This window comes from Narcine bancroftii, chromosome 12 (genome assembly GCF_036971445.1).
Source record: "Narcine bancroftii isolate sNarBan1 chromosome 12, sNarBan1.hap1, whole genome shotgun sequence".
NCBI lineage: Eukaryota > Metazoa > Chordata > Chondrichthyes > Torpediniformes > Narcinidae > Narcine > Narcine bancroftii.
This window is the reverse complement of record NC_091480.1, coordinates 28,373,160-28,398,784: the sequence shown is the minus strand read 5'-3', so window position 1 is coordinate 28,398,784 and position 25,625 is coordinate 28,373,160. Positions and strand designations below refer to the sequence as shown.

General features: G+C 41.8%; 1 long non-coding RNA gene across 3 annotated transcripts; it reads right to left on the bottom strand.

Moving 5' to 3' along the window:
* Positions 1 to 9,090: 9,090 nt before the first annotated feature.
* LOC138746721 (uncharacterized) lies at positions 9,091 to 23,861 on the bottom strand. 3 transcript variants are annotated; one of them, XR_011347060.1, is made up of 6 exons: positions 23,280 to 23,861; positions 21,983 to 22,184; positions 15,582 to 15,694; positions 14,778 to 14,883; positions 13,992 to 14,101; positions 9,091 to 9,423 (listed from the first exon to the last, which is right to left on the bottom strand). It is a non-coding gene; the product is annotated as an uncharacterized lncRNA (long non-coding RNA). The 3 variants fall into 3 exon arrangements; XR_011347059.1 differs by lacking the exon at positions 14,778 to 14,883; XR_011347061.1 differs by lacking the exon at positions 14,778 to 14,883 and having other exon boundaries at positions 14,000 to 14,101.
* Positions 23,862 to 25,625: the final 1,764 nt, after the last annotated feature.

The window sequence follows — 25,625 nt, the reverse complement described above, 5'->3', positions numbered from 1 at the left end:
ATTTGTGGTACACAGACAGCCAATCTGTTTGCTCATAGTTTTTCTATTATCTGATTCCACCTGCACTGAATTCGCCCATCGTTATCAAATGAAGATCTACCGAGACCAATGCCTGAAATGGGCGCACAAAATCAGTGAACCAGTGCGGACTCGAAAGGCCAACATTCCGCTCCGTAAATGGTTATATGGTTATAGATCAAGCTCAAGGTTACACTGGTTCAAGAGATTGTTTTAGTCCAGTTCCCATTTGAATCCTTTTGACTATAACAGTTAAGAGTGGTATGGTTAGCATAGTGCAATCCTATTACAATGTCAGAGACCTGTGTTCCAATCCGACACTCTCCATTAGAAGTTTGTACATTCTCCCCGTCTCTGCATGGGTTTCCTCTCAATGCTCCGGATTCCTCCCACCCTCAAAAAACCTATGAGGTCTGTAGGTTCATTGGGTGTATTTGGACACCACTGGCTTGTGGGCTGTACGTCTAAATTATTTTGAATAATTATGGTGAAGGTACTGTCTTCCATCAATCAGCGCAATTGGACACAATTTTCTTCAGTAAATATCTCTGGATATGTTTAATTGGTGAATCAAATAAGATTTGATGAACAAAGTTAAAAATCACAAAAGCAAAAAACCATTTCACCACCTTTAATGATCATCACAGCTTTAAAAAAAAACACACACAGCACAATTGCCAAATCAGTTAATGCACAGTGGACAGTTTTATTTTAAAGACAGAACAAAAATAATTTAAAGGTGCTCTTACAGCTGAACGGCAGCCTCCTGAAGACTTGGAAGTAGAGCATGAGCCCTGATAATTAATTAAATTTGGGGCATGGGCAGTTTTGAATGTGTGTGGGCTTTTAAGTCTTGTGCAAAGATAATGGAACCTTGTTGGGAGGAAACATTTTGTGTTACAGTGCCAATCTAGCTGCCTGTCTAAACTCAACCAAATTATGATTGCCAGCACAAAATCTTGGTTGACAGGCCAACCTGAACTCCCTTCTGATGAGGGGAAACACGAAAGTCTGCAGACGTTGATTGTTGCAAAAACACAGAAATGCTTGAGGAACTCAGCAGGTCTCGCAGCGTCCATAGGAGGTAAAAATATATAACTGAGCCCTTCTTCAAGGTATGAGTAAGAATCTACCATCACTCACCAGCATATCCTGCATTACCAGTGCATCTGCCCCCAGTGGCAACAAAGACAGGATTCTCCTTGTCCACAGCTACCACCTCATCAGTCTCCACATCCAACACATTCTCGTCCGCCATTTCCGTCACCTACTATGTAATCCCATTACCCTCTCCACCCCTCTCTGTCTTCTGCAGGAACGGTTTCCTCCATGACTCCCTTGTCAGCTCATCCCAACCAAACATCCCCTTGGCACCTACCCCTGTGACCACAGGAAGTGCCAGACTTGCACTCTCACCACCATTAGAATGCCCAGACAATTCTTCCAAGGGGGTCAACTACTGCAACTGATGCTCCCATTGTGGACCCCTCTACATTGGAGAGAATGAGCGCAGACTGGGAGAGGGCTTCATTGAGCACCTCGGCTCTGTCCGCCGCCATAGCGGGGATTTCTCAGTGACCAGTTATTTCAATTCGCCGACCCATTTTCGTGCTGAAACATCTGTTCATCGTCTCATGCACTGCCAAACTAAAACAACCCACAAATTGGAGGAACAATACCTTATATTCTGTCTGGGCACCCTCCAATCGGATGGCATTAACATCAACTTCACCGGCGTCTGTTAGCGACCCTCCATTCTTATTTCTCCTTTCCTCTAGCTTGCTCTCTCTCTCTCTCTCTCTCTCTCTCTCTCTCTCTCTCCCCTTTTCCCTCTCTCTCCTTTCCTCCAGCTCTGCATTCACAGAGCCCCCCCTTCCATGATCAATTCTCACTTTTTTCTCTCCTGAGCTATCTATGTGCAATTATCTCTGTAGATCACTGCACCTCTGATTACAGAATTCAGATTTATTGTCAGAGTACATACATGACATTCACATACAACCTTGAGATTCTTTTTCCTGCAGCTGTGGCAGAATTACCATGAAGTGGTAGTGCAAAAAATAAACTGTACACAACATGAACATGTAAACAATCAAAGAACTGCAAAGTGATAATGAATGTAAACAAAATGATTGTACAATACAGGGAGAGAGAAGAAAATCAATAAAGTGCACAAGTAAGAGTCCTTAAATGAGTCCCTGTGTCGTTGTGGAGTCTGATGGTGGAGGGGTAGCTGCTGTTCCTGAACCTGGTGGCACAAGTGTTGTGAGACCTATAGCTCTTTCCTGATGGCAACAGCGAGAACAGAGCTTGTGCCGGATGGTGTGGGTCTTTGATGATTGCTGCTGCCCTCCAACGGCAGTGTTCTCTGAAGATATACTCAGTAGTGGGGAGGGTTTTGACTTTAATACCCTGGGCTGTTCTCGGACCATACCGCAAAGCAGCCAGTCAGCACATTTTCCACCACACATCTGTCAAAGTTTGCCAGGGTTTCTGATGTCATACCAAACCTCCACAAACTCCTGAGGAAGTAGAGGCGCTGACATGCCTTCTTCACGATGCCACTGGTGTGTTGTGTCCAGGAAAGATCCTCCGAGATAGTGACTCCCAAGAATCTAAATGTGCTCACCCTCTCCACCTCTGATCACTCCCAATCCTTCCCCTTTTAATTCAGGCACCTGCCTGCTTGATGAAGGGCTCAGTCCCGAAACGTCGGTTCTATTTCTTTACCTCCTATGGACACTGTGAGACCTGCTGAGTTCCTCCAGCACCCCAAGCTTTTATTCCTTTCTGGATCAGTTGGGCTAGCTGGTGAGAGGGAGCATTACATTTTTGGAAGTGAATGAGCAGGTAAACCTTTGCCCTCTGGAGGCATTGTGAAAGATCCTTTAAAGGAAAACAGAGGATCTCTCAATGGCATCTTTCAAGCAAGATCATTAAGCAGAAAAATATTATTTCCAGGTGATCACAGGGAGGTTTGTGGGAGCTGCCTACTGCATAATGGGAGCTGTGTTTCTTATAGTTTGATAGAGATTACACTGCAAGATGAAAAATAAAAGTTGTGAAAGGCAGAACGGAATCATACTTCCTTTATCCTGTCTTCTTTACTCCACTGTCCATAGGTGAGATTTGAACCTATGACTAGCTCCTTGAGTACCATATATCATTTGCTCATTGGCCCAATATTTCATTGACCATTTATTAGAAATGGGAGCCACTGAACATGGACTCACTTCTTTGAACCTGAACTCACATACTTCAACCAAATGTGATACATTTATTTTCAATTACATATCTGCCACATGACAGGCAGCATGTTCACTTTCGTGCCATTAAACCATAGGCTAGCACAATGATGTGATACTATATAAAGGCACAATATAAATGCAAATTGATATTATTCTATCGCTGCACTGCCTGTAAATCAGCGCTGATGCTTGTGAGGGCCTGGAGACAGCGGAAAGAGATACAGTGCTCCCTTGCAGGGTCCTACCACCCAGTCCTACTGCTAACAGTCCTGTGAAGGCTTTAAACAGCCTGTAAAATAAACCAATAGTGTTTTATTTAAAAATCTGCAGCCGCTGGGTCTGGGCCCAAGATAGCAGTGCCTTTGCTCGCCAGTGGCGACGCGGGGCTGTGGGCTCCAGGAGTACACCCACCCCCGCCCCATTGAGAAGAAGAAGTAGACGAGATGATCCTAAGGACAGTGACAATGGTGGGGGACCAGCGAGGGGCTCTGCGCTGAAGGTCACACACAAGCGGCACTGTTGGCAACTTGCGGGCGAGGACCCCACACAGGTCAAAGTACCACACCAGGTGCTGGAGACAGGGTTCATGAGGACCTGGATTTGAGAGGATGCTGAGGGAAGAAGGGCTCCCAAGGAGCCCAGGGCACTGAAGACTTCCTCATCATGTCGGAGCTTTGGATCTGAACTTGAGTCGCTGATGGTTTGAAATGAACTGGAGTCTGTATGACTGCAGGCCCTATAGGAGCACTGAAGGTGAATGCATGGACAATCCATGTCTCTGGGGGGAGCTCTCTTTTGCTTCTTTTTCTCTGACTGTAAGGGGTGCCGGTCAATGCTAATGGTGAATCTTTGTCTCCCTTATGGCAAACTAAAGGCAATTTTGTGCAATATTACATTTATGTTTTATTGCATGACAATAAATCATATCTGATCTGATCTGACATTGTTTTACTAATCCCATCAGAATTCTTTTTGGGAAATATGCAAAGGGGGTTAAAATCAAGAAAATTAAATCAAATATCAAAAATAAGTAATAATTTATAAAGGAAAATTCCTCAGTATGGAAAGGAGAATATCCTCTAGTGTACTGTATAATATGGTTTCATGTATTCTCATTGCAGATGAAATTATTTCTCAGGACATGTTCTGCATTTCGATCCCCTATCTAACCATCAGCCACTGAGGGCTCATTAGAAGCAGTCCTTTGTTGCCACTTGATGTTGTCACACCATTTGGTTTCTTCGCATTAATTCACAATATAGATGAATATTCCAAGGATGATGACTAATGCCAAGTACAAGAAATGAACAGGAAGCCAGCTCTGGGAATCAGATACTGGAAGGATGCTGTGCAGAATAGCAGCACCAAGCAATGGGACATTACAATTTGCTTTTAAAAGCCTGCTAATGTGCTTCCCACAGCAATCAACAGCTGCTCTTAGCCAGAGGAAGGCGTACACTTTGAAATATTTTTATACTCAGTCGACAAAATGATTTTTAAAAGTTAATAGTATAAAGCGACCATTACAGTAATGCTCAACATATTATACTTTGTAGGTTTAAATCGAAGCTGAATCACTGAATAAATCAGATTTGTAATATGTGTAATATTGTAAACTTGGTCCAGGTGCAAGAAATACAACAGCTTTGTTGACTATTGCTGCTTGTTTCAAATAGTCCAGGTCCAGAGTTGCAGATTGTATACGTGGTGCCAAATCAGTAATGGTCGGGAAACAACTGGCCCACGACTTCCTGTAAAGTTCGAGCAACTCCTGTGACCACTTTTAAGTGAACTTGCTCTGCAGCTTAGAATCAGAGCATCACAGAATACAAAAGGAGTCCATCAAGCCTGTGATACCTCTTTGAAACAGCTATCCAATTAGTCCCACAGCCCTGGATTCCCCCCCCCCCCCCCACCTTTTCAAGTATTTATCCAATTCCCCTTTGAAATGTACTAATCTACTTCCATCAGCCTTTCAGGCGATGTATTCGAGACCATGAAAAAAAATCCCCCCTCGTCTCTCCCCATTAGGAAATAAGGCATGTTGATCCTTGATGACTGAGTACATAGTGGAAGAAGGGATATTTCAGCTCCAGTTCCTGGTCAGTGCTGAATAAGCCACTCTAATTCGGGCTGGTAATAAGGCCTTGTCCCCCAGGATTAGATATGAGAAGCATCAGGTAGAGATCAAAGTTCACTGACCTCTGCCTTGTTCACATGCATGGAGGTCAGGCAAAGACAAAACGGTTCAGCAAGGTACTAGCCGGCATCAGGTCCCAGTGGAAATGGAACTCAGCTGTCTAACTTAAACCTATTTTTAAAAATTCTCATCCTCCTTATTTCTGTAATTCCTTGATTTGAATTCTGTTTTCCTTCAGTTTTTTTTGTATTTTGCTTATCCCACTCCTTCACTCAGGAACTGAGTTCAGCTCCCAAGTTCTGTGGCTTGCTTCTTGAACCTTTTATCGTCTCTACCCCTGTTTCCTTCTTCATTGCACTGCTTAAAATCTGGTTTTCTGATCAAGCTTTTCATCATCTCCTTATGTGATCTCGTGTCCAATTTACTTGACAGTACTCCTGTGAAATTTTATTTGACTGCCTTAAAGGCACAGTATATACTTCCAAGCTTTTGTTGATGTTGAAACAGTTTCTTCGTTGATGAAGATCATCACACTATCCTTTTCATTCTCAGAACCAGGTTTCAGCACAGCCCAGGGATGAAAGAAGACAAAATCTGCCTTTTGCAATTGCTCATTGTTGAAATACAGCATTCAATCCTTCACATTCACCTTCCTCTAAAATCTCAGATTTCACATTTATTGTCAGAGTACATACATGACATCACATACAACCCTGAGATTCTTTTTTTCCTGCATGCATTAAAAAAAACTGTAGTCAACGTACATATGTAAACAAATAAAGAACTGTAAACAAACACTGCAGCCGAGAGAGAGAAAAAACCAATGAAGTGCAAAAGTAAGAGTTCTTAAATAGGTCCCTGATTGAATTTGTTGTTTAGGAGTCTGAAAGTGGCAGGATTGCAGCTGTTCCTGGACCTGGTGGTCGAGTCTTGTGGCACCTAGACCTCTTTCCTGATGTTAGCAGTGAGAACAGAGCCTGTTCTGGGTGATGTGGATCCTTGATGACTCTACCTTTTGCAGGGCTTTACGCTCAAGGATATTGGTGTCCCCGTACCTCACAATGATGCAGCTGGTCAGCACACTTTCCACCACACATCTGTAGAAATTTGCCAGGGCTTCCAGTGTCATGCCAAACCTCTGCAAACTCCTAAGGAAGTGGAGACGCTGATATGCTTTCTTCATGATCCCATTTGTGTGTGGGTCGAGGAAAAATCCTCCTAGATAGTGATTGCTGAGAACTTAATTTTGCTCACTGTCTTCACCTCTGATCCCCCCAATGATCATTGGTTTGTATATCCCTGGTTTTCTCATTTGAAAGATACACAACAATGACTCTAATGCTTTTAATGCACAATCAGTTGTGTACTGAAAATGTTCTTCTTAGTGTATGTTACCGAAATAGGCTTGATCTGATGTGATCACTTTTACCTTTATATGGACACTCTAAACAAGGTGCTGTATATCTATAGTTTGTCAAATGTGAAATGTAGACAAAAAAAAACTTCCCCAATTGCTTTGAGATGAAGGTACTGGCCATGACTTGACTTAAGTAAAACACAAAAGTCTACAGACACTGCTGAGTTTTTCCATCATTGTGTTTTTATGACTTGACTTGAATTCTCCTGATTACAAAAGATTAAAAGATGATTTTGTTTGGACATTTAAAGGATATTATATTGTAGATAGAAGGAAACTATATCCTTGGGTGGGTGAATCCAGAACAAGGAGAGATTGAAATATTAGATCGAGGTGGTTTTGAGAACTATTTTTCCAGAGTAGTGAAAATCTGGAACTTTGTCCACCAAATATCTGGTTATGTTTGGGCCCATTAACAATTCAAAACTTCTTAAGTTATGTCAGGAAAAATCTGTGACGTATAGGGAACTGCGATGGGTAAATGGAATTAAGGTGCGTAACAGCCACAATCTAGGATGGGCTGGAGAATGTGAAGGGCCTGCTCCTTCACCATTGTTTCTACTTTCCAGATTTCCCTGTCAGGATTACTTAACTGAGGAATATCATAGCCCGTGGCTGTGGGCCAAGTAAGTATGAACTCACTAGTTCGATCGGCATTCCGCCCTGTAGTTTGATAATTATTTGGTTGTAGAGAGAGGAGAGGAAAATCTGAGCAGTTCCCAGTCCTGAGCTCTATCCACCAAGGCCTGCCTAAAATAATAGCAAATCAACACTGTGAAAATCGGGATTAGGTTTAGCTGTGATAACTTGTGCAGTTCCAAATAAAACTAGCACACTTGGTGTGTTACCCACACTAAATTAGTGTTGAGGTACCAGTAGCTGATTATTATCCATCAAATAATATTCCAGGAATGGGAAAAAAATCTTCAGCAAACAAGAGAAATTCTTTGACCTGGCATAATATAAATGAACCCCTGTCAGCCAAGTTACTGGTGCATGTCAAACAACTGTCTGAGTACTGTACTGTTGTCATTAGCTGAGTTGTAACTCTTCTGCCTGGATGAAGCAAATTACACCCACTGAGAGCTGCTTTGTCATTGTACATATACAGGTAAGCCTGCGTACAATGTAGACGTCCTTAAGTATCAGAGGAAACTGGAGCTAGAAGTAAATACAACACTACAAAATGAGTGAGGTGGTAGTTTATAAAATCAGCATTCAAGCAAAATAAAGGCAGCGTTAATATAGCACCTTCTTCAAACCAAGGATAACCAAGGGAACTTCACATCCAATGAATATCTTTTTGACGTGCAGTCACTATCGCAATGTAGGGAAACGTGGCGCCTAATTTACAGGCTCCTCCATATTGCAGCGTGGCCAGATAATCTGCTACTGTTGAACTGGTTGAAGGATAAATATTTACCAGTTTACCTGGAGATGTCCCACTCCTTTTTTTAACAATCCCACAATTTATTTTATGCTCAACTGAGTGAATAAATGAGACTTTGGGTTAACATCGCATCTGAAAGGCAGCATCATCCTCCACTGCATCACTCCCTCAGCCCTGCACTGTCAGTCTGAATTATTCACTTAAGGAGCTGGAGTGGAACTTTAACTTGCCACTAGGTCAATTAAAGTCAAGAATTCTACGAAATAAATTACTATTTTAGCAGTATAGCTGATTACATAAATATCTTCTTGACTTCAGGCAATTTCTATCCAGTCCAAAACTAAGCTACTCTTTTTCAATGAGAAGCCTAAATTAGTATTCTCATTTTAAAGTCTATCTTGGAAAGGAATGCAAATGCAACATTGGTACTGTCTTGATGTTGATTTCAAGAGAAATTGGCTTAGAGAAAGCTGCCCATGCACTCTCAGTACAGTATCCAAAGGAATAATGACTGTGGGTGCAAGAAAGTTACAAAATGAACTGCTCGTTAGCATCTCTTACTGTGTTAAGCACAACAGTTCATCCAAGATAAATTATTTATGATTCCGCAAGGATTGGACTTGTTCTTTTTATAAGTCAGTCATAGACTGTGGACGGCATTTGCCGCTCGTTCTTCTCTGGCTTCCCTTCAAATGAGTGACTTTCTTGGTTACTTCCGGGGCAGGTGAAGAAACAGTCAGTCATATTACTGGCTCTGGATTCACATATAAGCCAGACAAGTAAGACTGCCGATTACCATCCCAAAAGAACATGAGTGAATCAGATGGGTTTTTACAACAACTCAGTGGTTTTTTATGGTCACCATCACCAAAAGCAGTTTACTACTCCAGATTTTATTTTGATTAATTGAATTTAAATTAACCAGCAGTTACAGTAGGATTCAGATCTCTGGATCACTTTCCATTTACATCACCAATATGTTACCATATCTTCCCGGCAATGCCTCATGCTTGAATCTATCCAATGGGTTACAAAGAGATCTTGGTTTTCAATATGTGGCAATTAGCGATTTCACCCTTCAAGGGCAGATACCAATACTGTATGTAGTGCCTTGGCCTGTCCTCCTCCATGTCTTTTGTATCAGCAAAGAACTGAGCAAGTGAAATGACCTGTTTTGTTGCACTCTAGACTGGGAGGATATGGTGACAGACTATAAGGAAAATGAAAAAGGACATAAAAATCCAAACATAAACATTACAAACTACATTTCCACCTTATTCCTGTCTTAAATGCTGTGAGTGAAAATTCCTTCAGGATATTTTGAGATGAGTTCCCTTTCAAATTGCCTCGTAAAATGGAGCTAACCAGGCAATTTACTAGGTTGACGGCAGAGCTATTTGAAAGGGCTGAACATGGCAAGTCCGGTCAAAATCTACCCAGGTCCCAGACCTCTCTCGGAGATGGTCAGGGAACTCAGTAAAACTTACCTGGGTGACCTCCTCTGCCTGTTTGAAATGGAAAATGGCTCACCCAGTTACACTGGTACTTTAAAAAGAAAGGGAACGGAAAGAACACAGGGAACAGGGGATTCCCAGTGGCATCACTCACCATGTCATCTCAGGGGCGGGAGCCCCCTTAAATTGCCGGGTTGGCGATTAAACAGGTAGGTTCAGCTGCTATTTGAAAGGTGTAGGTGGCACACATGACCAAGTCATCTCACCTGAGTCCCAGGAGGCCTACCCAGGTGCTGCAATTTGAAAGTGCCTATTGCTATGGAGTATCGGGGCTCAACAAAATTAACAAAATAAAGGGAAAAGGTTTGAGTCTGAAAATCAAAACATCTCACAACACTTTAAAAAGAAGTAACGAAGAAACCCAATACTTGTGTGATTCTCAGCATTCTGAACAATGAAAGATGAATTTCCCCCCCCCCCCCCCTCTCTCTCTATCACTCTTCACTGGATGCTTTTTATTCCCTCATAAACTTGGGTGTAACCTGTTAAAGAGGAAAATGATTAAATGGTCAAGTCTGAACATGTAAACGTATCCAAGTCCATTGTAATATATGTGGAATTCATAACCTTTCAAAAATAATTAATTGTGTTGCAGCCTTGGTATTTATTGAACTTTATGAGGGTTGGTAACAGGATATAGTTTAATAACACATCTGTTAATGTTCTATTAAAACCAAGGGGAGTGCAAGACAGAATCATTTTTCATATTTCTAAATGTTTATTGCTTTTTCTCCACCAGAAAAAAAATATTCAGCAAGGTTTCTCCATAGTTAATTTACCAAAATTGATATTACTGTATTTTTGAAGTAATTTTGCTGTACTTTAAAATCAATCGAATGTTTTATTCAGAAAAAAAATCTATTGTTTAGACATTATGGGTCAACTCTTAGTAGTTAACAAAGGATCCAGCATTCAGTCTTCTGCCACAGATTAATGGATTCCCCCCCCCCAAAAAAAAACACAGATAGGTGGATGACCACTCTTTCTGTATAATATAATTTTGTAATATGTAATTTTTTGTGTTAACGTTGGTGTATTTAGGGGACGCAGATGGAATGATTGCAGTAATAATGTTATTGTTATGTGGACAATTCAGAGACTGTAATTTTTAAAGAGAGTAATTTTCAAATTCTGATCTGGTCATGATTCCACTGACTGCTTTGCCGATGGCCTGGAAATTTGAAATTAATCATTCAACGGTGCCATTTCCCCATCAGTGAAACCTGCTTGTAATCAAATACAGGCATGGAATTTCTTTGTAATCAACTGTAGATTATTTATTTGTAATGTTGCAGTAAATATGTCACTGGCAATTTTTAATACCTTTCTATTAATGTCATGCTGCAAGACTGCCATCTGCTAGTTTGCTGTACATAAACTAAAAATTATCAGACTGTCACACCCTTCGGGTTAAATCTTTGTGTGACAGTGTGAAAAGAGTGATAGTTGCACATCTCTCCTGAGTATTATTGAAATTAATAGAAATAAAAAGCAGGGAATGTGAAATGTGCTCCTGACTCTCTATCACACATTCCACACTTTGCACAAAGTTCACCAATTCACCAGTTCAAATTTCACCAGGTTTCAACCTGGCACTAAATTTATTATCACAGAGGCTCAAATTGGCCTAAACGACTCTAAACTTAGAGCAAGTAAATGTTGCCCAGAGTTCCTTCTCCTGAATATGTTCTTTTGTTCAGGATTCATCCCTGAAGACGTTGGTCCACAAAAGATTGACTTGCACTTCTACAGAACGTAACACAACCTCAAAAGCTCCCAAGTCAGTACAATATTCATTATTACAAATGAGGAAGAATCCACAAATATCCCTGTTTTAATGACCATGTTATTGTTCGAGTAATAGAAGTTGAAAGAATCCTATTCTTCCTCTGGATATCAAAATGGGATCAACCGTGTCAAATTGAAACATCAAACAGGGCTGTAATTTGACATCTCAACATCAGGTATAATTTGGAACTTGGCAAATTATACAAAAGTCAGCTGTAACGTCATTAGTGAGGAAAAGTGGTGTAAACAAAAAATGAGGTAATACATATGGGGAGAGCAAACAAACCAAGGAAATGTGTAATAAATTGTCAGATAGTGGCAAATTTAAGTAAGAGAGGAACATCTGTCCCAAAGAAAGCAACTCCAGCTTGTTAATGTTTCCTCAAAACTAAATTTCTACATCGTAGGTAGCTTCCCAGTAAAGTCTCCTCTGCACTTAAAGGCGATCACATCCTTTCTGTGGCTCAAACTGTACACATTACACTAACAGGTGTTTTATACATTTCCAGCATAACTATTCTATTGTATACCTTGGACAATAAAGGGAGAAATCATCTTTGTTTCATTAACCACCATGCTCATCTACCCCCTCCCCCCAACTTCAAGAACCTGGAGGGATGTTGTGGCACCAAGAAAGTGCAGAAGAGACATAGATGGAAATGGTAAGTTATAAGAAGAGAAAGGCAAGGCTGAATTTGTTTTCTTTAAGACGAAAGGCAGAGTGGTCAAATTGTATAAGATTATGGAAGATCCCGATGTCGAATCAGAGGAGCTTTTATCTTTCACATGGCAGTCTGGTAATAACTATGGATTTATGGCTCTTGGTAGAGGATTTGGGAAATGATCAGGATAAGGAAAGGTTTTTCACCAATTAATGATAGGGTCCTGAAACATGCTATCCAAAACACTGAGGGAGTCATCAACACATTGCATGTACCAAAAATGCACAAAAAGTTGTTGTGCCATCATGTACAAGGCTACCAACCAAGAGGGGAATGGACACAGTGAGTTAAATGGCTTGGTTCTGTGCTGTAATTTTCTATGATTGGAAACGTGGTGCGACCAGCAGTGCAGAACTCCCTCGCTGCTGCACTCCAGTTTTCGCCTTGGATTTGTGCTCAAGGACTGATATCAGGACTGATATCACCTTTGGTGAAATACTCTGTGAAAGGTCAGAAGCCTGGACTGGTTGGCAATGGATGGCTGAAGCTCATTGGGCATCAAAGAAAGTTAAGGAGACTTGTGAAAATGAATCAAAAGACATTCAAAAGCTGGGTTCACATCTCTTTTTCATACAATTGTTGACTAAAGGAAAGGCATCTCTATCTCCTCCTCGTGCTGAAAGCACACATTAAAATGACAGCCACCCACACCAAACACACCCATCAATTTATTTATCTTGCAGAGTTTCAGCATAAATAACATTACTGAAAAAAGTAGGGCTGCCTAACTGGTATATTTTATATTGTACATGAATAAAATACCTACTGTGCATAATAAATAATCAATTAAATTTGAGCCTGTAATCAAATCTGTTATTGACTCCAACAAAACCACTCAGGTTTTCTTCTCAAACATCGTGACATCATCTGAATCGTTGAAATATATCTATTACTGTATACACGACCCTGCTATTTTGTATGACTATTGCCTTGACATCACAGAATTCCAAAACTCCAACCTATTTTCTATTCATTGATTACACTTCTCAAGTATCTGCTTTGGCTCGATGCTGGTTCTCTTGCCTCAGATTCAGAAGGTCATAGATTCAGCCCTCACTCCAGAGATTTAACTATGTAATTTAGGCTCACACTTCAGATCAGTAATGAGGAAATATAGCTTTATCAGAGGTGCTGTCCTTCAGCTGAAATGTCAAATCAAGGTCCCCTGTCACTCACTAACATCCATGAAGTGCAGGGGCAAACTAGTGAAGTACTGCTGTTGCCGGAATAACAATTGAGAGTTTGGGATTTGTAATCTGAGTTCCAATTCTGCCATGGCAGTTTCCAAATTTGAAGGCAGTTTTTAAAAAAAATGTTGTCATCGGTAGGATTAGAAAATCACTCCGACTCCAGTTGCACAACTGATACTTTACATCCACTTCCATCAAAAGGCTGCTTGTTTTCAGTTCTGTTCTTTGATTAACTGGAATTAAGATTAATTTTAGAAGAACCTATGGCATCACACAGAAAGCAGCAAGAGAGTTTTCCCAGTGGCCTGACCATGATTTATTATTCAAGGGATAGTACCAAACAGACGTAATCTAGTAGATGATCAGGAGATCAAAGATATTGTTTCAAGAATTTTCTCAGAGCCTCCTCGAAAAGATTTAACCTCCTCGCCAAGTGATGGAACTTTTTAGCTGAAAACCGATCAAAATGGAGAAGGAACATTCTGGAAAATGCTTAATACCTCAACACCCTTGTAGAAGTTCAGTGAAATTGGCAGAGAGTGTGTCGCCTCCCATACTGCTTACCAACAAACCTCATTGAGCATCGTCTGCCCTGTCTGTGGCTCATCAGCCTCTTTAGCAACCTCACAACACGAGGAATTGGAGTGGAAGCAAGTCATCTCAGCCCAGAGGATCTCCATAAGAGGAAAAAGAAACAAGTTGTCTGATTTGCTGAGTTCAAATTGCCTGTTGTGTTTTGCATAACAGGGAATAATACATTTCAGAAATACATCATTAAATTTAAATTACTTTGAGATGTCCTAAAGTTGTGAAAGGAGCCTTGAAAATACAGTTCCTTTTCAGCACAGTGTAAATATTTTAATATCTTGTGGTTTATTAATTCAAAGCACCTCGGTTACGTTTACACATAACCTTACTGATGTTCTGAGACACTTTGTTCTCTCAGTTTTACTGAACAGGACAGTAAAATTCATGTGTGTGTGTGTGTGTGTCTATTGCTTTTTGTCTTTCTCTTATGTTAACAGGTCTGAGGCCTCCACAAGCATTGGTCTCACAGTGGATTAATGCTATAACAATTATTTCTTCTACAAGAATCTAAATCCATGGCTCACAATTTTTTATGCACTTTAACCTTGAAATAATGAGGGGATATCGCTCGTTATCTGTTCTGCATTTGTTCAATTAAAAGTTTTTAGCTCAACTTTGTTTAACATTATTGAAACAATATAGTGTCAGGGCATTTAACCTGTTATGCTCTGTACAATTTGCATCTAATGCATTCAGGAATCCAAAGAGAATCAGAAGGCCTTTTCATACTCGGCTCCCGCATGATGAAAAGTTATTTCTTACCTTTTCATGAAGACCCAGAAAAGCCTGCTCCGATGTCCCCTTTCAGCCTGGAGGTGGCAGGGGCATTGATGTGGCATTCAGGAGACATTTCCAAGAATGGTTGTAGCTGCATGGGGGATTATGGGTAGGGTAGATGGTCATTGCTTTGCTACGTATGGAGCTGCTGGCACCAACGAGCAACCCTGAAAGCCAAAGCAGTCCTGTGAGGTGCCAGAGGCAGGCTGTCACATGCACTGCAGTTTCTTTCAGACTGTCCTGCTGCCCTGATGGTCCCTACTGGCTGCCCCTGCCATGAGAGGGTCATGGAGGGAGAGGGATAAGTGAGTGGGAGAGAGGAAAGTGAGATGGGTCACGGGCTGACGATGTCGCCCGATGTTATCAGCTGCTCCTAGCAGCCACTGGCAATGGCAGTATATTCATTATGCGTGGCGGAGCGCTCCACTCCGTCTCTGACACTACCTGAGAGAGGGATTGGAGTCGGCTCCTTGGAGCTGATCAGGGAGCATTCATGAAGGTAAGTTTTCCGACGTGAGGGCGAAGAATCTCTGCCTTTGCGTTAGGATTTTTTTGCTTTATGAAAGACCCTAGAGTGTGTATGAGTATATCAAAAGAATCAACACAAAACCAAAAAAAATGTTAAGAAAGATACATGTAGAGAAGGTGACCACACTGAGGAATAAATACAAAGTATATATGAGGGAATGCATAGAATGCAGTGCATAACTAACTGCTCTTCCCTCATTGTCAAATATATTTAGAAAAGGCTAGCAAACCACACTTAAATATGCACATCCAAGGACTAACCTCTTGCCATCTCATTGGGGTGTTTCAATTCCCTTTCCAAGATTTGACTTTCATTTTTTCCTGATGTTTTTGTTTATCCTCAGGCTCTGGTTGTCTGCTTTCCTTTTCCCAACCTATTAAAATACATTAGAAATCTATTTGAACCTCTCCGTGTGCCTTTTACCAGGCCTCCTCAGTAAGATCTCAGTTAACTTTCTGGTGTGCAGAACCTATGCAGTGTTAAGATGTTCTAAAACCTGAATTTTAAGGAAGATTGTGACCCCTGTACTGTCCTTCGGAGGTTTAAAATTTAACTTTCTAGTGAGCAGTGTGACAACTTTATAGAAATTCAATTTTGCTGATGTTGTATGATTGCGATGTCTCCTTGCTGTTAACTGCAAATGACTTTCTATGCACTATGGGTTAATTTGGCTGATTCTAAATAACTCTCAGTGCAGAGAAACCTCCTTCCAGCGACGACAGAAGTGCAATCAAACCATCCACGCACATAACAGGGTTGGCTGGTATTGTACACAGACCCCGCTTTCATAAGCTAAATCCCATTTGGATGGTGAAGTATTGGCTCATATTAAATTTCACGTAAGTGATATTGCAAGATCCTATGACATTCACATCCCTCGGGGGACCCCTTCAATCACCTCCCCCAGCCTGTTCAACACAACCATTTTGTTTATACATTACTGCCCTTGCATAAAAAATGCTGAATAGCTCTTCCCCCCCCCCCCTCCTTTTATTGACTGCTTTGCTCTTTTACATAAAGGCAATTAAATCATTTCCACCCGTCCTGTTTTCGAGCAGAATGTAGTTTTTTTTTCGAAATGTGCGTGGAAAGAAAAAAAAGCAAACTTTTTTTTAACCCACATTTATGTGCTGCAGTCGTATTGTGATGGAGGGGAGTGGGGGGATTGAATAACTCTGCCCAACATGGTTGGAAAGACCAGGGCTGAGCTCCATTCTCGCCCACTGTGTCACACTGGCGATCTCACTTCAATCGCTTTAGTTCAAGAGAAGGTCGGGAACTCTATTATCTTTTAACTCTTCGTGCTTCCTCTGACCCGTGTGCGTGTACTGACTCCGGTCCAGTGGAGCTGTCAGTGTGCGGACACCAATTTCTCAAACCGCTTTTCTCTCTTGAACCTGCGGGCGAGTCCCCGCTCCTCCGCTTTAACATTAGTATCATTCATTCAAAGTCAAGGCAAGTGAACCGACCTCATGGTGGGAGCTGGGCACTAGTTGGATGTGACAATGAGTCTATCGTCTGGGAGAATGATGATCGGCGATCAATAATGTAACCACCTTTGAGTTTTGCTTTATCCAATACGCCTCCGCTGAAGAGGACACTTGCCACAAAATGTTCATTCACGGGTAGAACATTGGAGTTGGTTCAGCGTTTTAACTCCCGTGTGGTGGATTTAGTCAGACAGCACAGAAACAGGCCCTTCGGCCCATCTTGCCATCGAGTACCCACATATGCCAATTCAGTTCTGATTTGGGCTCATCCAGATACTCCTTAAATGTGCTCCACCACCCATTCCAGGACTTTACTCCCTCGAAGCCTCTTCTCTCTCTAGTTTTCCCACATTTCTCCTATCTACCCCTACCCACTCGCCTCCATAAGGCATCCCCTAACCCCATCCGGGAGAATCTCCTCTGCACCCTCTCCGGTGCTAAGGAGAGGGAGGGGTGAAGTCCCCCTCAACCACCAGCGAATCTTTCGGTAACTCCATCTTTCCCGTCCAAACGGAGCCTAGGGCTGTCAGCTCTCGAGCTCCAGCGGCGAGCGCACACCATGAACCGCGGCCAGCTCCCTGGGCTTCAGCCAGCGACCAGCAGACCGTAGAGGATTAAGCGCTGCCGACACGACTCCACCCAGTCAGATGGCTCAAGTGACTTGCTAAACCAGCAGAGAAGCCTTAAAGACACTGTTATGAAGGCGGTTAACTCTTTGCACTTCATCACAATTTCGGTTTAATCAAAAAGAGAGACCATGGTTGCTTTGTTTTACATACCCAGGAAAAATCAGTTACAAAAATACATGTTTGTTGATAGATTTTGATCCAGGCAGTATTTCCAAATGTATTGCAGACGGCGCAACAGAGACGGCAGGACACCTCATTTTCAATGAAGTCATTGATTTGTTATTGTACCTGCCTCGATCAGTGGACCCCATTTATTAAATCTACCCCTTCCCCACAAACACGCACCCTGGGAAAAGTTGGTTTTGCCTGATTTTCAGCATTAAGTTAAACTAATAATTTAAACCAAACAACTCTGATTCTTTTATCCTTGCCGTAGATGTTCCGCTATGGGATCTTCCGCCGGCCCACAACAAAAGTCCGGCTCGGGGAGGAGAGCAGAGATGCGCGAATAACAGGCAACTTATTCTCCGGTGTGTCTGCAGCAAGTTCGCCGCAGCAGATGAACGTAAAATCCGAAATGCTCAGAATACTTAGCAGCGTTGACTTTTCGTCAGACCCAGCTCTCACTGGTTACCTGGCCACTGCATTGGTCTGAACACAGTTTAATATGATATGCTATTTCTGGATTCATGCTATGATTTTTGGGGGGGGAGTTGAATGGAATGGATGGTAAAAGGAATTATAGTTCAATTTTAATATTTATTCACCCCTCCACAAGAGCCTGATTTCCCCACTCCGAGTTTTCCTTTCAGTTAATCCGAATAGAATTATTCCAGGCACAAACTCGTCTGCCCATTCTCCTTTTGTTTTCTTGAGTGTCTTGTGCTTGTAGGTGGCGTGAGGGAGGGAAGAGAAGGTTAGGCGTGTGGTGGCTAATTTCGCTCCTGTCAAACCTGGACCGAACCAGTGCAGAACGGATTCCTTTCTTTCTGACGCTTTGAGTGAATGAAGGTTTTAAGCCAACTACGATGGCGCATTAGGGTCTGGCGGGCCACTATTTTATTTGTAATTCCAAGCCAATGTCTTTGTCGTTGGCTCCGGCATTGATGGGGTGGGGGTGGGCAAAACTGGTACCCTTCCATTTCCAGTGGAAGCGGGTTCCTGAAAAGATCCCGCTTCTCATAGCCCGGGTCACCCCGAGGGCGTGGAGCTGCATTACTGTTGCACAGTCATCCCCTTTACCTGTCGGCCTTGCGGCAGTTGAGTTGGGGGAGAAATTGGGCAAACTTTTAAGCGAAAACAAAGGCCCAGTTCATTCCCGCTGTTGGTTAGAATTCATGTTACAGTTTTACTATTCAAATCGGCGCTCAACAATCATGTCAAGTGTAAAATTCACATTAAACTCCTTGTTTGTCAAAGTTAAACCCAAGTGTAAAATTCACATTAAACTCCTTGTTTGTCAAAGTTAAACCCAAGTGTAAAATTCACATTAAACTCCTTGTTTGTCAAAGTTAAACCCAAGTGTAAAATTCACATTAAACTTGTTTGTCAAAATTAAACCCAAATTTTCTACCCTTTCTGTTACTAGAGCTCACGTTATCTTATAACGTTTATTTTCGCGCAACTTTTTCAAGGTTGTAACTATCTGAAATGAACCGAACTGGCTATCAATGGTCTGAAGGAGTCCTCGTCTCCCTCGCTCCGATATTCATTAGTATTACGTGTTGCTTGATGTTACTAGATTGGGTTGATCTCAAGAGGTACACAGCAAGGTATGTGGATTGCGCATTTGTAGCAGCGAGCGTACAGATTTTTCCAAAAAGTTTGCTTCTCTTCACTCTTCGGTGACAAATCACTCAGTTCTGATACTGAGTGTGGATCCCATTCAAACAGAAAAAAGTAGAGGTTTAAATACTACGATTTATTTGTTGACTGGGAAGCAAAATAAGACTAATTCAGTTTTAAAAAAACCCTTTTTTTTTATTTGTGCTCCTTTTGAAAATTCTCCAGCAACGCAGAAGTGTGCATGCAAAATCTCAGCACTGGAATCCTCCCTAAGACTTTAGTACAGTTTGCACTGAAAAAAAACTTAAACTTTCTAACAATTGTTTGGTGCCGTCAAATACTGCGTTGTAACGAAACCATCAAAACGTGTACTGCCTGCCAGCTTGCCTTTATAGTTAAAATATTCATTCCACTGTCTTCAAAATAGGTTTTAATTCAGAATCAGCCAAGTGATCCTAGGGTTGTGTAGACTACTGAGACCCACCTCCCTCTTACTGTATAACATTCAACTCACTTTTAAAAGAATATGTTAGGCTAGCATGACTTTTTTTTAAAAAAATACATTAATAGCATTCAAGAGTCTGTTATTTAAATATTTCTATCTCAATGTATATTTTATTAAACGTATTTCATATAGGCCGTTGCTCAAGATGCATTTGGAACAACCGGCCCCCTCCAATCTCTGCATTGTCTGGGATACTCTGTGGAGCGAGGGACAGATGCGACGAAGGGCTCCTCCGGGGAGCGGTCAATTATTTAATTATACAGGACTGCATTCATTTAGGGAGCGGGTCTGTTTCGTGGAGCCTGTGCAGACCCGATCGAAACACAGCAGTCAGCATCAAGTTCTTGCCGACTGCATGAAATGAAGGTCAAATGCAATAACAAAGGCTCCAAATTTAACTTGAACTTCCTGTTCACACATATTGAAAACCAGAGATGAATTCCCCTCATTTGTGTTTACTACTGAAATTGTCATACTTCATTCTCACTCTCTCCCTCAACACTCATGCACAGTATGTTCATCATTTAACGGGCTATTCGTTCGCCTTTTAATCACTCTTCCATCCTTTATCAATCCTGGTCTGTCCATTTATACCCGAAGGATAGCGGGGGTATACATTTTATCCTTTATGCCATTTGGCATATATGCTAGTTTGTCCTAAATCTTGACAAATTGAGAGACCTTCATTTTCATTATATTCATTTTTTTGTATTCACTTCTGGGTGCCTAACCATGAAGATTTTAAGGATCATGTATTTCTGGCGAAGGTATTTGCTTCTTTATCAAGCATGAGATGCTTTCATACCTTGTCCGTCGCCACAAAGCTGTGTGCTCAGTTCTAGGAGGAAAGAGGGGATGTTTCACAGTGAAAAACCACTAAACTTTCCGTTCTCGGGGTTTGCTGTTAAATCACAATAAAGTGTGTTTCAATAGAAGCGGCTGAACCGCAGAGCCGGCATGCATTGCTAGGATGGGTTAATGCTGCGACTCTGTGCCCTGGACACGCTTGACGCGAAAAACAGACAATCTTAACTGTTTTCAAGTCGACTAAAGCAATAGTTCTTTTTTTTTAAAATTTAGACTTTAATGAAGGTCATTTGAGATATAAACGTTACATCTGAACCTTACATCTGGTGGCCATCGTTTTTAAGGGTTACAAGAGAGAAAGTGGAGTTTTCCATACAAAGTAGAGTAAGAGTGAATGAATGCACCATGTCCGAATTTGGACAGATTAGGATGTGTGCCAGGAAAAGACTGTTATTACATGATGTCACACAAATAGAAGAATAAGAAGCCGACTACATTAAAAATAAGTACAGTAGATCAGATACATGGATAGCAATGGGAACAACGATTTATGGAGAGCCAATTAAAAAAAACCTGACCAATTACCGTCGGTAATATCTATTTAATAGATACTGATTTACACGGAAAGAAAAAAAAGTTCAATGTAATAAACATTGAACATGGATATTTGTACAATAGTGTTTTCTCAGACACGTTTGCTATCCATGATGCAGTGGTTGGCTGTACTGCATATAGCAAATGCAAGAATCAGCGAAATTGCAGTTTGGGATATTGAAGGAGGCCAGAGAGACAAGACATATTTGGAGGGGGGGGGGGGTTACAGTAAACAGGGAGCTAAAAGCGATTCTTTGAATGAGGGGACATGGGATAAATAGAAAAGGAGAGCTTCACGTACCTGCACTGAATGAATGAATTACTGCCAGCAATGATTGCAGTACACCGGAATAAACTCACCCTGCAATGTTCTTTTTTAAAAAGGATTGGTGTCATTTATTACACTGTACACGACCTGGAGCTGAATAGCAATTCTATTGGCCTTCGGACAAGCGAACAACATTCGAGTGTTATCTGTAATGCTATCAGTCAAATTTCGTGCTGAAATTATTGAGGCCATTTATACCCAGAAATTCTCTGAAAACTAAGAATGGGCCAATATTTTATTTCCATCTTTTATTTGAAGTCAGCATCGTCCCTTCACTCGTTTTACCAGGAACTAATCTATATTTCATGTACCCTTCGCTTGATTTGTGAGTTAGACCGACTTTCTATACAAAATTATATATTATTAATGTTATGTATCAGGTTCTGGCTTGAATAGTGATCTCTGCCTTAGTTCTTTTTTAAAGCTTTTATTTCCGATCTCTTGATATCCTTCTTCGTCTATCACACAAACACACAATAGTCACACACATCTTTCAATCTTAGAGTCCTTTCATTGCGCCTACCTTTTAATGAGCTGAGTCTTATTTGTTCAGCTTGTACTGCAATCGAATAACGAGCCGAATGAATGGCGGCTCAAACATTCAGCTCGTCACCGCTTTTTGTCTTGTACTTTAACAATAAAAACAAAAAGTTCACGCTTTTATTTTGGCCAACGTGAATTCTTCAGCCCGCAATCTCATCGCACTTTTCTCGATAGTTTGGAACCTAGAGAGAGAGAGAGAGAGAGAGAGGACTGGTTTAATCCTTACTTGTAGAAATGGAAAGCGTCAACTGCATTCAAACAGGGACAACTTCCATGATCATTATTTGCTGTAAGTGAAAAAATAGGATGTAACCGTTACAATTAAAATTAGGGAAATATACAAAGGTCTTAATTCCACGTGTCGGCTACTCAGCGAATCCCTTCTGCAGTCCAGCCGCCCCTGACTTTATTTGATTAAAATGTTGGCGCTAGGCATTTTTTTATTTTAATTATTTCACTAATTGTTCACCAGAACCGCATTTTCAGCCCTATTTTCCAACTTTTACGCGTTTCTGCCATTGCCTTGAGGAAGTCAGAGGGAAAAGATGGAGGAAGCCACGTCTGCTTGTGCAAGATTAAAGAGTGCGCGGCGTATCTCGATGCGGCTTTTATTCGACGCTGAGGAACCGGTAACTCGGGTGTGTGTGTGTAAAACGAGAGAGAGAGCGTCTCCGACGGAATCTAGATCTACATTTCCCCACCTTTCCTTGCAGGCTCCCCGGAGGACAAGCAGCTCTGCCTCCTCTCTCATCTCATCTGTCTGTACGCTCCATCGGGCTGATTAACAAAATGCCAAACGCAACTCTATTCCTAATTCCCCAGACGTCATTGTCAATCAGCTTTTAGATATATATAGCTGTGGGCGACTTCTTCCTTCACTAAATCTGCTGTTCCGTAAATTGTTGAGGGGGTGGGGGTGGGGTTAAATAGAGAGTGAGGAGATACCGAAGAACAAGGCTACAGCTCCAAAGGAGCTGAATGGGGAAAAGATGGAGAAAAGACAATATAATGTTATCTATCAATGTGTTTGAGACGGCGCGTAGAAACCCAGAATGAGATGAGGTAAAATATTAAACGAGTCCCATCTGTATCTTTAATGCGGACAGGCTGATCGATTAGTTGACGGGTTATAAAAAAAAGCATACATTGTATATTCCGATCGCATTAAAGTTGTTTAATTTTCCTCCACGTTCCCCTTCTTGTAAAAAGGAAAGCGAAAATTTTAAAAAAAACCTTCTCGCAATTGCCCTTCCAATTTCCCAAGAAAGATTACTTACCTGCTTGCAAATAAATAACAGGGTACGAGAGGGCTGGGTGAGATTAGCTTGATCTGTCTTGCTCGGGTCTTCACGTTGTGATTGAAATATAAATCTCCGGAATGCCCTTGAGAAACATCTCAGCAAATTCTCCATTGCAATGATTCGATCAAGCTGAAAAACAACTAGCTGGTAACATTGAAAGAATTTGCTTATAAGGTATTTGGAATATAGCTGGAAAGAAAAGGTCATATTTAAACTGACCACTGCAGTTTGGACGCTTGTAGACAATGAAAGCAATCACCTATTTTCTCTACCCCACCCCCTCCTCCTCACTCCAACAAACAAAAGAAGTCGAGATCTTTGTTACGGTAAATGAGTTTCCGCGACGTTAAAATGTTGTCTCGCCAACACTAAGCAGGAATCCGGGAAATCTATAAATCGCCGAATCGGTTAATAATAAAAGAAGAGATATATGACGGTGCAAAATCGTGTCCTCGACCCTTCCGATCCCTGTTTTCCGGAGGGAGGGCTCTGAGACGGGGTGAACAGCTGCCGAGATTTCGAAAGGCACATTCACACAGCACTCAGCATTGCGGTGAAGAGTCGTTCCCCCCACCCACCCACCCCCCTCTTAAAGCGGGTACGTACAATTGAATTCCCCCCCCCCCCCACCACACTCTGGTCAGTTAGTACATTTTAAAAAATATATGTGGGTCGGTTCATGGTGGAAATGTAATCTTGTGTGGCGATTTCCATTTAAAAAAAAATGAAACCGCGTAGATGCTTTGGTCAATGCAGAAAGCCGCGTGGGTTTCCATCGAAAATGTTGAGATTACTTATTTATCGAACTAATTTAACCAATTGGAGATCAATGGAGTACTCTTGGTTCATAGTTGAATGTGAGACGTTGTTGCTGGACAAGGAGAGTTACAGCGAGGAAACCCTGGGAATCAGTGCAGCGTTCAGGAACTGGAAAGAAATTTGTGTGTAATGTGAAGTCTCGGGTAGTATGTCAGTTTCAAGTCAATTCCATACACCTGAAATGAGCAGACCAGCTATGTGCTGACACCAGGAAATAGCACGGTAAGGAGATTGCGTTCTGTAACTTAAACAATTCAGAAACATTATAGGAGAAACGCAGGCATCTTTTCAGATCAATGTTTGGCTATTCACGGTCTGGCACGGATATTTAATTCAACTTGTTCCTCTCGATTGCACCGTCGGTGACAAGGCAGCTTTAATAATCCAGGGACAACAGCTTCACATAAAGAAGCGACTGGTATTTTTTTTGACCCTCTGATTTGTTTTCTTGATTTAGCAACAAGCCCATCCGCGAATAATTTGAAGCAGGCATGACAGGGGGGCTGATTCCAATTATTCCGAATTACAACCCGGCCTAAAGCCGCAGTCGGCCAGGAGGGGGGTTTGTTTGCAATTCATTTCATTTGCGATGTTCTAGGGGAAACAATAGGGGTCCCAGTTACCAGCCTGTGACAGCCTGCGATTTCTCTCCTTGTTTGTTTGCCCTTCTTTTGATGGGAAATAAAGACACTCATTGAAGTCAGGTTGGTCCAATCGCACATTAAATGTGGAAACGCTTTAAAGAGATCGGCTAGACCCAGTGAAACCTCGGTCTGATTCATACGGGGGCATTTACGCAGTAAATATCATTTCATCTCGACAAGATGCAATTCCTGATTCGAGTATCCAAATTTCTTCGCGTCTCTCAAAATCAACCTACAGAGGGATTTAGTTTATGCTAAAAATCGTTTAACTATTAGCCTATTTCATTGTTTTGCAAAGGAAATGGAGTTTCGGAAAAGTTCGTTATTAAAAAAGGCCTTTTCATTATTTTTTACGGAATCCAAACAAATTGCTCCATTAGACGATTTTAAGTCAGATCAGCGGGTCGGTCACTTCAAGAGTACGTTGTTCAGCGAGCGGGTTTGAGAGTCCGGCCCTCCCCGGGGAGCAAGTGACCACGAGCTGGCGTTTCCATTGATTTTTCGTGCCTCGACTGGAAGCGACACCAGAGGGCCCGGGGCCTCCAATTAAGGGGGGTGGGGGATGGCGAGTCAGAGGGCAAAAAGCCCTCAAGGCCATCACGAGCCACATGCTCACCCGTCTGTTTTCAGCTCCATTTCTCCGAGGTTATCGCTGCTCTGCTCCTATAGTTTGGCAGGGAAAGTCAAACAATATTAAAAAATATCAGGAACAAGTTGTTCCATGTAATCGTCGCAGTGATTTTTTTTTAATCTCCTTTTTCTGCCTTCTACAAGCCTCGAACTAAAGCGCATGTGCCCCAGTGAGTAGCGAGTCTGCATTTCTCGGGGACGGCCGGACTGTTTCTGTTTCCACGGGCGC